Here is a 13,706-nt window from a genome sequence, read left to right on the forward strand (position 1 = left end):
CTTCTCCTTCTGTCTCTCCCCCCTTTTCACTCCCGCCATTGGTATGGTGTCTTTCTCGCCTCCCTTCCATCTCCCTCTTCCCTTTCTCTTCTTTCACCTTGTCTTCTCTTTCCATATGTTCTTTTGTCTTAGCTGTTGGTGTTATCTCACCCCCCCCCCCACCCCCCCACCGCCACCCCCCCCCCACCCCATCCCGGTTCCTTCACCCCCTCCCCTCCCCTTCCTCTCATTTCCGAATACTGCACGGACACGGTGCGAACATGTGGTCTTCTTCCTCACCCCTCCCACTCTCTGGCATCTTTTGTCTCTTTCATCCTTTCATCTCGATTCCTCTTCTCCCCTTCTCTGCTTGCTCTCTTGTTTGCGTGGGCTGACTCTTTTAAACCGTGTGAATATGTGGTCCTCAGCTCCCCACTGGACCTCTATCACTCTTTTTTTTCTCTGTGTGTCATCCTGTCTCCATCGCACACACCTCCCCTCCATGTGTATCTCTCCCCCTCCCTCTCTTTTGAGCTTTTCAGCAGAAGTGTGTAGCATGCAGGCTGTCTGCCTTCACCTCTTTTCCCTCCCTCACTCTTGCTGTCTCTCTTTCGCTCTCTCAAAACTTTGCAAGCTTGTCTCATTATATTTCTGCTCTATTTGCGTCCATGCATGTATCTGCTGATGTCTGCATTCTCGTTGAGGAGCGTGTGCTCGAGTGTATGTGCACACTTACCTTGCTAACATGGCCGTCTGGTTTGATGTTTCCAGACAGTCCTTCCACCACGCACACACACACACACACACACACACACGGAAAATGGAGACGCACAGATGAAAGCAGAGACATTTTTGTGGTTAAATTCCCACTGTTACCGTGTGAACGTCATTACTGTGCCCAGGTAGAATATGAAAGAACAGAGCAAACCAGAACAACAGAAAGGGAGGGTGGATGTTTTCCTGTACACACAGCCAGACAGACAGACAGCCAGACAGCCAGTCAGACAGGTGGACTCTCAGACAGACACAGATGAGCTCAGACAAACTAACAGACTGAAACAGAGTTAGACAGCGATTTGAAGCTACTGCCTCAAATCATTTCTTTAAGACGTCATTTGTTAACATCGTATTTCTACCTGTTTTGGTGTTCTGCCACTCATTCAGTAATTCCATACCATTAATGCTTATTATTATTACTATGAGATGCAGGTCAAACATCTATTAGCGATTTATCCAAATGAACACAGGTTTTAATCAAAGTAACTTTTAAAATGAGTAAAACTGAGAGTTGGAAGTTCATTAAACAAACCTTAAAAGTTGTTTAAATGGGTTGACAGATATTTTAAGCTTTAATTACAAAGATATATTTGTCGGGGATATTTTTCTATTTGTAAAGCTTATTTCCAAACTACATTAAAACTTCCATACTGCCACAAAGCTCTCCTGAGATGGACAGCGACTCAATTCATTCGCCACCAAATGTGTAAGTCTACATTATCTTGTTCAATACTGCCTCTCAAAGGTGTGTTTACAGTACAACATACCATACCTGAAATGGTCTTATTTTACCTCAAAGACGAGCTCATCAGTTCAGTCAAGTCTTGCGGCATCACAGCAGAGATGAAAATGATCTCACTGAAGCAGTCACCGGGCAGTATATGGTGAAAGCTTGCGTGAAAGTGAAAGATTGGCTGTCTACTTTTGCAAACATGTGTCATGTCGCATTATTTTCATTTCATAGCTCTGACCCAGAGTCAGGGTTAAGAAATATATGTGGGCTAGTTCAAAAATTAAACGTACTCATTTTGATGCTGTTGAAACAATACAGTCTAGACGTCTGATAAACTTTCACTTGACGACTAAATTTATCCTGGCTTGATATGTATGTTGGCCTCATCATAACCAAATGAAAGGCATTTTCATATTTAATGTGAACGTGTTGTACTGCAGTTTAAGCTAAGTAAGCTCAACCAAGGAACTTTTAAAATTCAGAGTATTTACATGTTTTTTCCTACTTCCTTTTAAAATCTAAGTTCACAAACATTACATTAACAAATACCTTTGCAGCTTGGGTTATTTCAAAACAGGATATATTGTGGATCACGGACAACAACCAAACAGGCCTACAGTGGTGGCAAAGCGAGGCTATGAACTAGCACCAAGCCAGTGAGAGTGCTTTGGAAGTTTAGTCGAAAATAGAGAAACCTATGAGCTACCTCAGGCTGGCGGTGACAGAACTATCTCCTGTGGGACATATATCAAACGCACCTTTTCAAATGGGGCGCGGTAGTGGCCGCACTGTGCGCACCTGGAAACGTTGCTTTAATGAGTCACTGCTCCACCTGCTGCCATGCTGCCGGTCATATGACAATAATAAGGTCACTTCAACGTGTCTTTGACTTTTTGGAAGAAATAATTGTGTTTTTTTTTTTTTTTTTTTTTTTCACGGTTTCAGTTCTGCTCAAGTTGTGTGTGTGTGTGTGTGTTTGTTTGTGTATCACTTTTGGACCAGACTTGGGAACTCCAGCAAGGTAAGAACTGCCTGCTGTCGTGCTAAATTTGTTTGTGCAGTGTGTAATGTTTGTGTAATGTCTACTCTGCTATTAATTATGTATTGCCTGTCTGCCGTTTGAAATGTGCATGATAATGCTTTTCATGCTCTTCATGTATGAAGTGTTGAAATATGTAGAAATTAGGCGTCATGGGCTATTTGTGCTCTGATTGTCCCTGTGTGTTCTTGGGGTTTGTTTAGGCTTAATTTCATCTTTGACAGTAATATTCACTGGTATACTGGTTTTCACGTTGTCAACATGTTTGGCAGAGCCCTTTCCCTGTAGTATTAGCTTGATGGGGGCTTTTCTCTTACAGCATAGGTAAACATTTTCTCCACAACCCCATATTTAGGTAAACATTAGATACAATCCCAGTTTAAAGCAGTGTCATTATGTGGCAGCTTGCATTACTGTACTTTGTGTAACATCTGTTTACATCTGCTTCTGTTGTATCGTTTGCACTGGTACTTACTTGTTTAACCAAGATCAGATCCCTGTGCTGATGCGCATGTGTGTTTTCTAAGGAAAATTTCTGCTACAACATATTTATTCATTACTTTGACTATGTATATGTGAAAATTATTTGTGGCATAGCTGATGTGTCTTTTCCTGTTGCTACTTATCAGGTCAATTACAGGGGTGGGTACCACTGTCACTCAGTCTTTGCTGTGCTGGGGAGGTCAGAGTGTGCACTCCATCCCGGTTGGCTGTCTGAAATAGAGTAAAACTTGTGACCTAGTAAAGGCAGGCAACTTGTTCTCGGGGCATGCATTTATGATGTACTGTAATAACATATGTCCGGCGCAGCCTGTAGGGGAATATGTTTAGGTCATCAGCACTCTTCTCACTCTTTTGCTCTGCCATGCTTATGCAAAGATCCACCTTCCACCTGTAAGAGTTGAGCATAATTCTGCAGGATCTAGTTTAAGTTTTTATTTGGGGGAGGGGTTTATTATTATCAGTCTCCAATATTTGTTGTGCTGTGCTTGGTTTACTCTTGCAGGAAGTGACATGGTCAGAAAAAACAAGTCAGTTGTTTATAATCGTAATGCTGAACTCAGCAGCTTGGTATGTTCACTTGAATTTTGTTCTGCAAGACAGTTTTGTTGTTAATTGGTTGTCATTAATCAGTGACTTAGCATAGTCTCCTCTGCATGGAGGCTGTATATGTGTTTGGTAATTATGGTCAAGTGGTGTTGTATTTGCTTTATGTTGTATCTTCAACAAGCTAAATTAATATCGCAGCATATGTATACAGAGTATTTTCTGATTTATTTATTTTTTTGCCGTTTGTCATCCAGGTACAGAGTTAAAATCCTATTTCTAGGGTAGGGATCTGCCATAGTCAGGAGTAGGAAAGGAGCCACTGGCTGTCAAGATGCCTGTGTGCATTTCTGTTTGTATGCAACCCCTATAGAACCACGGGACTCAGAAACAGACTCAGCATACAAGGCAGTTAAAAGTAAAATAGTCTTTACTTTGTTGATAATCAGGGTTAGTCAGCAACAAAACAGGAGACAGATCCAGCAAATACAGCCAAAGAGCAAAGGTAAGCAGGCAGCAGTCAATGAAGTGGCAAAAGGCCATCAGAGACATCAAGACAGGAAAGGAGATGGAGAGCTATGAGGACTAGGTGACATAAACAAGCTGGCAAATGGAGCGAATGCTGCCTCATTTGTATATTGGGAATTTTGGCAGATTTCTGGTCATTTGATAGGCTGGGGGGTGTAACTGCATATTGTTATGTTAGAGAGACAGACAAAAGTTATGTTTTTCTTGGGAAAAAGTCATTCATTCAAGTCAATCAGACATGGCTGCAAAAAAAAGAGATGTCCCTGTTTGCCAGTCTACCACTGTAAATTACTTGTACTTATTGAGCTTTTTTCAAAAGTACATTTGCCCGATCACAGATGGATGGAATGGTTCTGCTTGTCCATTTACAGTTTATCAATATTTTAGCAACTGCAAAGACCATAACCAACTACTTGATACTGAGCTGATTTAGAAGCAGGCCCAGCACATGCATACATTTATGTAGTTATATAAATAAAACTGTTACATATTCCTACAAATACACTCCACTTGTATGTTGCATCTTCTGTTGAGTATTTTCAGTAGGTGCCCACTGATCTGAGGTCAAACCTGTTCTGTTCATTTATTATTTATTTATCTATTTATTTATATAAGATTTCTGATTTTTCTTTTTCATTTATAGAGACAGTTTGAATAGCATCTATCCAACATTGTAAAGATATGGCACAGAAAACGCTTTATTTCCTTTGCTGTTTGACAAATAATCCATGTTTAGGATGGGCAGCATGAGGTGCTGCAATGTATAGATTTTATTCAGAATGAATGCCTAATTGGACATTGGGCAGATTGAAACCTTTGTCTCTGCAGTGTTTGTGGAGTTGACTAATATCCAGTTATATATTGGTTTATTCAGGTTTTTAAAGAAAATTCCCAGTGTTGGGACTGACAGTAAGCACACAAAACAGCTCTGAAACAGTCATCACTTTTATGGAAGCTGATTTCCCCCAGAAGAAGAGGATGTCCTTTCCACCTTTCAAACAGACTTTTCATTTTCTGAAGGATAGAGCCAGAGCTTACTTTGAATATGGCCTTTCTAAGAGGGGAAAACATGGTGCTAAGGTAATGCCACGCAGTGGAAACTCAGACACGGATCAGGCACAGATGTGAGATGAGAGAACGGGGGCTGAAATGAGGTCAGCACTGATAAGCATTTCTGTAATTTGTAGCTACAGTGCATCGATTTGTACTGCAAAAAGGTCACCAACGTTTGAACAAAATCAGTGATTTACAGCCGTCTGATGACTTCTTGTCGGGATCTGTTGTAATTTATATGCCCCTGTTAACTCAGTGACTATGGCACAGAATATATCTATAATATGGAATACATGTATATAAATAACACAGAACCCTTGACCAAACCAGAGAAGCATGAATAAGTTGTTTTGTGCAAGTGTTGTTGTGAGTCAAGTGCCAGACTTAGGCAGCCTTCCCGCTGGCATAATAGACCACCAGGGGTTAAATCACCATGGGAGGTCAGTGGATGGGAAGAATATTTGCAATACTGCCTCAAAACATTATAACAAACATAACAGTAGAAAAATATTATTCACTGATTTTGATTTCTTTTCCACTAGTCATGAGGCTCTGTTTATCTCAAGAAATGCTGATTTGCCACCTGTGACTGGTCAGACAGGTGAAAGCCTTAACTGTAAATGTGAATAAACAAAAATTGGCCCTTTTTTGACAGCGTACACTCAAAAAAAAATGCTGGGTTGTTTCTGTAAACACATTGTTGAGTTGATAATGCTGGTTCATAATTCAGGCCTGTTTGGGGCACGATGAGCACACTGTCGGGTTGCTTATGCTGGGTCATAAGTTCATTTGCAGCTGACCTGATGGTTGGGTTCTTTTGACCCAGATTCTTATTCATTCATTTTCCCACTCGGCCATTGTTGAACTATCTGGAACCATCTTGTATTCAGAGGTTTGACACATGGTGGGCAGGATTTTATGATAGGTTAATATTAAGTGACAGTAACATTAGCTGCTAATTCTGGGCACCACAAATGTCATTGTTATGAAATGAAAAGCTTTTCATTAGCTGTCAGCATTATCTACTAAAAAGGTTTGAGTAAGGGAGGACAAAAGGTGACATAATGACTGTAAAGTGAAAAACTTGATAAAGTGTCAGTAACCTTAGCTGCTACATTGACCATTAATTATAGTATGTAGTTAAATGTAATATTTTCAATTACATTTACTGCTCACATTTCCCACCACAAATGTAATGTTGAGATAGTCTTCAATCATCCAAAAGGGCACATGATGCTCTGCTAACCATCGACCTACACTGGCTACCCATGGCCACCCAAATCAAAAGGGCCTTATGCCTACCTTGTGACTTTTGGGTCTGCACCCATTTACTTTAGCTCAATCATACAGGCTTACACTCCTTCTTGACTGCGATCCTCCAAGGAATGATTTCTAGCATTGCCATCCCTCCCACAGTTCTGGTCTGTGATTCCCTGATGGTGGAAGAAGCGACCGAATCCTATCAGAGCAGGAGTGTCCCTCTATCTTCAAGAATCACTGGAAGACTCATCTCCTTTGAGAGCACCTCCTCTCCCCTAACATGCCTAACTAGCACTTTTAGTGCACGTCTTTACCTCATCTCCTAACACGTACTTAATAGATCTATTAGTGAGTACATAGGCCTACACAAAGGTCTCCTACTGCACTGAAGCGTTAGTGATGTCCCTCATTTCTAAGTCGCTTTGAATAAAAGCGTCTGCCAAATGAAAATGTGATGAAATTCAATAATTTTATTAATGTTAGGTATTAATTTGGTGATCAACATAATATTAAGATGATATTGGAAAAAAAGTTGCAATAGCTACTAAATTTGGCCTTTAAACATTATATTTCCTTTTAAAATGAAAACTGTACAAAAACATTAGCTGTCATGTTTGACCTCACAAACTAATGAAAATAGGTGAAAGGTAAAAAAGTAAACATTAGCTGCTAATTATGGCCTATTACAAATTTCATATTGATATGAAATGAAACAGTGACAGTTATGTTACTAGTGATGTGGACTAAAAATAACAACAACTACTACAATAATAACAAATGTACTTGACAATTTAATGAAACTGAGAAGTTACTTTTCCTGCCAGCAGTGTCTAGTATAAATTTAGGAATATGGTAAAAATAACAGTGACAGCATAATTATTCTAAAATGAATGCAATGTGAAAAAATGTCAGTAACCTTATCTGCTAAATTGGTCATTAATTATAATGTCTGGATAAATCTAATGTGTCAGCCAAAAAAAAAAATGTTATTAACATTAGCTGTTAATTAGGTGATCAAGATCAGCAAAGACCAAAGATTAGCTGCTTAGTTTTGCCATTAAACATAGATTTCAGCATAAAATGAGACATTTTCAACAACTTGCTGCTTAGTCTGGCCTCCAACAATCTAATGTCAAGGGAAAAGAAAAAAAGTAATACCATTAGCTGCTATCTCTGGCAAACACGAATCTAATGTTTAGATGAAAAAAAGCCGTTAATTTGTTGATAAAATATCTAATGAGAAGATAAGATAAACTCCATGTTACATTAGCTGCTTAGTTTGGCCATTAAACATAGATTTCCTAATAAAATTAGACCTTTTCAATAACATTAGCTGCTTGGTTTGGCCTCCAACAAACATATAATGATAACATTAGCTGCTAATACTTTCCATTTCAAATTTAATATTGATGTCAAATGAAATAGTGACCGTTACTTGGAAGCGGTGCCTACAAACAATTTAATATTAAGGTAAAATTAGTTAATTAGTTCTAGTTTAACCCAGCTGTTTTTTTGCTTAGGATTTTATAAAAAGAGACAGAGTAAAAACTGATTATACATCCATGTGTCCTTTTTATTAGCTAACTATGTGTGTTTAGGTTTCACAAGCAGTTTTCTTCACTTTCTTCTGCAGGTGCTTCCAGCTCGAAAAACCTGAGAGAAGTCTGTTACACTCTCCCTCCTAGGCTGACATTTATTCTAAGAAAGTACTTGATGCTGTAAAGATATGGCGCTGTTCTTGAACCCTTGTGATAACTGAATAAGAAAATGATGGTGGGGAATCAATAACTGACTATTATGGCTTTGGAGGAGCATTTAAAATATCAGCAATTACCACCTTTGACACTTTGTAATTCACACAGACTACATCAGTGTTCACAGAAGCACCTTTTTTTTTTTTTCTTTTAAAAAGCATCATGGCACAAAACAAGTATGATCTTTAAATTCAGCTACAAAATGTATTTGACGGCAGGCACTACCTCAAAATTACTCAGGCTTACGTCTTGTATTGCGATCGATCAGATGCAGCTGCTGACTTCCTGGTGACATTTAACTGCGACAGCGTACAGCGTATTCAAACGCAGCTGAAAATGAGTCAGCTATGTGTAATGATTGTGATGATTTTTAAAGCTCTGGTGCTCTTTGCATGCATGTTTTCATTTTCTCAATCTTCTAAGATCCCAGTTTGATTGAAACAGATTAGGTTTGCTCTCTGTTTAATTCATGCAACTGTCAAGTCGTATTAGAACCAAGATGGTGAGCAATATCAGTAAACAATAATGAGACTGATGGAAAAACAATACATATTACAGCTGATTGCAGGCATTATTGTACAGAATCTAATACATTGCTAAGTGAGTAGTGCAGGTTTGTGCTAATCTCATGTGTGTACTAATTGGCTAAATGCAAATTTGCAGATATAATTTCTCAGTAAAGGAATTGTGAGACCAGTTGATAATCCAATTGGATTCATGAATGTTGGATAAGTGACTGAAAGTGAACCCGAGAATTGCTTTGATTGGTTTTCATGCCAGACACCTACTCTAGCCACAGCGAAGGCTGTAACTCATTTTCCTATTGTAATCATAACATTATCAATAAATTAATCAACTATCTTCTTTCTACTACGCTATCAAAAAACAAGTCAACATTTGTCCCTATCCTCTGATACGACCCATAGGAGCGTCTCCTGAAATAGTGCCCCAATGGCAGCAGGCGAACTAGACCCTCTTCACTGTAGTTACAGTAATGAACACATGGTTAAGCTGGTTGAATGGTTATAGTTTGGTTAGGTTTGGGCACAAAAACAACATAGATATTGTAGTTATGGTTTGGGTCATGGTTGTTTCAGTATCAGTTTCAAAGGGATAATGAACAGTGGTCCCATCTATCCACACACCCCAACCTCCTCCCAATGCAGACTTTGTTCCTCCTTATACTACATCACATGACTTCTTCCTGTCATCTGGTCCTTATACAGTGATTAGAGGTCACCTAACAATAAAACTTTTTTTTTCTTTTGATGACTTGATGACAGTCTCATATTTCTAGATGCTGGTCAGCAATGACAAAAAACTCAAAAAGTAGATACCATCTTATTCTTTATCAAGGTGTTGATTCCTGCACAGATGCTAGCCCAACACCTATGTCAGCTGTATTAACTGATTTGATTATATATTCAGTTGGCTGATGGTAATGATAGCTAAGAGAGTGTTTGATTCAGCCTGACTCAAACTGCTGATGATTTTTGAAGGTTTAGAAATCCTCTGTAGGATGAATATCAGTCTTTGTCTGCTTTACCCTCAGAGAAAAAGCAGTGCAAGAACAGCAAAAGAGCTCAATAACAAACAGCATCAATGCACCCTTGGAGTCCAGAGTCTGTGGATTTCATATGAAGTTTCTTTTACAGAGCAGATGAATGATTATAAATTCTGTCTTCCCTGCTCAACGCAATTGCATCATTCTCAGCTACACTGAGCAGATGTCAGGAGAAAACAACACTGACAATGTTTTGGGGCCACAGTAATGGAAAGCTGTCTTAGATGCATTTCCATTCATGTGCGCAAATTTGTGTGCAAATGCATCATATTTACATTTGCTAATGTGGCTGATCAGATGCTATTCTGGTGCATATTCACATGTAATTTATGCTCTTTTTCCTCTGAAATTAATGCAAGTTTTCCAAGTTTAAAGATAAGGCAACTGAAAATCTGTTTTTGCTGAGATGTATTTCTGTTCTATTCCTTAGACCTTTCTTTTGCATTGACTCTATTGACCCCAGGATGGAAAAAATGTACAGGCATATGTAGTCTTGGAAACAGATGTTACCTTGTTGTTTAATGTCAAGTGTCTCCATCTATCTTCTCTTCTTCCTTAATATTTGATAAATTACCATGATATGACAATGCATTTACTGTACATGGATCAGCCCTTTAAATCATTTAACACACTTTATACACAACAGGCATGTTTTTCAGGATGACACTACTACATCTCAAGGTGCTTGTTGTGATTTTTTGTGAAGTAACACCTGCAGGAGCAGTGTGTCTTTAAGCAGAGCCTTGCATTAAAAAAAACAAAGAGGTGAGCAGGGAGACAAAGAGATGGATAACAAGAGAGGGGACAGGATGACAAATAGAAAGCAGAGAGTGTGAGAGAAGTGTGAGTGAGAACTGTTTTCTCATGCAGACTTGTACTTTTGCTTTATGTCACTGCAAATAGTTCCTAACTGATGTACTAATGTTACAGCGAGGTGTTGCAGCACAGTCTCCATTTGGTTTACACCTCCTTACCCATTATATCATGTGAGATGAGGTCATGTGAGATGGTTTGATTACTCGCTCTGGCATGATAATCTTAATTATAATCTGTAGTTTGTGACGTACCATTATTTTCAAATCTTGCAGTGTGTTCATGTTTGAGATTATAGAGATGAATATCTACAGAGTTTCTACTTAGGTGAATGATGCAACCCGATCAAAGTCGATCAAGATTTTAAAAGTCCTGTTGTCTGAGCTCAGTTTTAACTATTAGCGGAGTTGCATGTAGCCAGAGGGGAATAAAAGTGTGTTTGACTTTTAAGACTGAGATTTAAGATTTATTTCTACACTGGAGAGCAATGGGGGAGGTGGTTGATGAGGAAATTAGTGGTAGATTGCAGAAAAAGCTACTCCAGAGGCAGATTTGCACCCCTCAGTCTCTGTGTAAACTGTACACGCCTTGGCCTGATTGAGCATGACTTTTTCGTCACGTCTCATTCCTGCTCCTCTCCCATCTTTTCTGGCCAGTCTCATTTCCTGCCCTACCTTGTTTGCTGCAGCTTTGCCTCCTTCTCTCCCCATTTTCATTCCTCAACAATGCCGATCCTCCCTCGCACTGTGTATTTGCAATTGAAAACACCTTGCATATTCCCTGTGAAGAACTCCACGTTCAGTGTGTCTTTATAGTTTTTATCCAAAAATCTGTCTAGTTAACGAGGGAGATTGTTTGTACAATTTAGGATGTTATTTTCTCTCAAATACTCTACAAGGAGTGTTTACCTAAATTATTCCCACATCAGTATTCATCTTAGAAATATTAGACCAATGATTTTTAACGGCTAAAAAAAACTGGTATATTTTAATTATTCCCTTTTTAGAAAGCTGAACTACTCTTCAGAGTGTGACCGTTTTTGTGGGTAGTACAGCAAATAAGAAACACAGAAGTAACTATTTCTGTAATCAGATTTCATCTATAATGTTCAGCTGAAGAAATTTTGAGAGTGAAATACTGTATAGACACCATTTCACTACTTGACATGTCTTACTCCTCTCCCTCTCCACCACTCTTTTATTCTAATAGAAGTGTTTGCAGATTTTTTTCTTCACTTTTAATTTCATCATCTGCAGCTTCCAAAAATCAACCTTCATCCAACCTCAGCCTCGCCTGTTTTCCCCACTTCTGCAATCATTTCTATTTTCTTCTTCTACCCTCGCTGCTCCCTTCCTCCCCAAGATGGAAAATGGTAAATAAAGACCAGATTTCATTGGTTGTCAACACAATATAGACCATCACATACTTAGGACAATATATGTGTCTGTCTGCTCCCTCCCATTAGGACCTTGCATCATTTGCGTCATCATTATAGCTGGTTATGCTTTAAATGTGGACTTTGTTTCTGGGAAAATGTGAGCTTTAAATGAGATTACAGAGTATATGTAGATGGCACATGTATTTTAAGATAAGTATTTAGTCTCGTTGTGTGCGTATATGTTACGATGTGTTTGCATGAGCTCTGTGAGCAGTAACCAAGCGGAAATGACAGTAATTAAATAAATGAGCTACATCTGCACCTGAGGGGGGAGAGAGTGGGAGAGAGAGACACATACAAAATGTGAAGCTGCTTCTGTCTCAGAGAGTAAGGGAAATTAAAAGGTGCACAAAGAGAGGAGGATGGTTTTCAGGGAGATTATGAGAAGGGTATAGGTGTCAAGATGTAAAAATAAGACGGAGAGGAAAGGGAGTTTCATCAAACTGAAAAAAACATTTAAAACAGCAGAAACCTATTCTTCTTTTACATCTTTCACATTTGCCAAGTGCTGTACTCCCGCTCCTCTTCTGTCCTATCCTCCCCCTTTCCCATTTCCACTTCCTGGTCTTCGTGAACCACAAATGAGGGGAGAGAGGCCTGCAGGCCCTGTAACACAGAGAGACTCACCCCTCCCCGGGTGGACAAAGCTGCTGGCTGAAGCTCCAAGCTCTGACTCCAGGCCTTACTCATTCAGAAAAGCTTAATGTATCACAGCTTTAAGTGACCTAGTAAAAAACTTGTCAAATGGAAGTAATTCCTCCTACAGTGCTGTAAATTTTATGTTTCCTGACCTGGAGTCTATGGATTCAAGTTGAGACGTCAGCACTGAAATGCAACAAGCATTTCTTTTGAATGTTAAATCAGGCAGACACCCCTCTGCACTTCAGGTTACACCATGCTGCTTCAAAGGCCAGTGGTGATAGATCAGCTTTTTATTTTCTTTTGATGAGCTACACTGCTGAGATGAAACCCATTTTTAAAAAATCATACACACATAATACTTAACAGTTTCAAAAGTTTTTTTTTTTTTTTACAGAGAATAAGAAACTAACATGCAGTTACACAAAATATCCTTCAGCTAGTAGTTAGTTCATATCGAATTTAGTTGCAACAGTAAAATGCACAGAATTTTTTTTTTTTTTTTTTTTTTTTTTTGGACATTGCACAATCTCACATACAGTATGTCTCTGTGCTGCATGTTGTGGCATGCAGCTCCAGAGATGAATACAGAGCTTCTGCAGATTTTTAAAAAACATTTATTAATCTTTGCTGCTGATACATTTGAGATTACAACAAAAGCACTTAAGGAATAACTGACCTTACAGCAATAGTCAATCATGATGGTAAAATATTTCACCTTATTGTTACCCCTGTTGTGAATGTAAAGGTGTGTTCACGTGACCAGTGTTGCAGCCAAAATCACATTGTTCCCTTAAATAGATGCAGATAGAACAGACAGTGATTCTATGGAAGTGAAGTATAAACAATGAACGGTGCAATTAGGTGGTCCTCAGTGAGTTTTTGGTAAACACATAATTTGATTCTGTCTCAGTGGATAATTGTAGTGTTGTTGTTGTTTCAATCCTCCGTGACAGGAATAAGATGCTAGAGGAAACACTGAATCAGTCTGATCATTTAGGATCTTTTTAACATAGGCAATGGCTAAATTTATGATTAATATTGGCACAAATCATTATCTCTCCTCTCTTCTAAAATCCCAT

General features: G+C 38.8%; 1 long non-coding RNA gene across 1 annotated transcript in view; it reads left to right on the forward strand.

Moving 5' to 3' along the window:
• Window positions 1–648: 648 nt before the first annotated feature.
• The window catches only part of LOC139621330 (uncharacterized), a 45,129-nt gene continuing 32,071 nt past the window's right edge, over window positions 649–13,706 (forward strand). Inside the window, exon 1 of the long non-coding RNA XR_011690979.1 lies at window positions 649–2,510. This is a non-coding gene — a long non-coding RNA (uncharacterized lncRNA). The remainder of the gene's footprint in view (window positions 2,511–13,706) is intronic.

The sequence above is a fragment of the Trachinotus anak genome, unplaced genomic scaffold (genome assembly GCF_046630095.1).
Source record: "Trachinotus anak isolate AG129_WGS33_773 ecotype Australia unplaced genomic scaffold, CSIRO_AGI_Tana_v1 ptg000005l, whole genome shotgun sequence".
Lineage (NCBI taxonomy): Eukaryota > Metazoa > Chordata > Actinopteri > Carangiformes > Carangidae > Trachinotus > Trachinotus anak.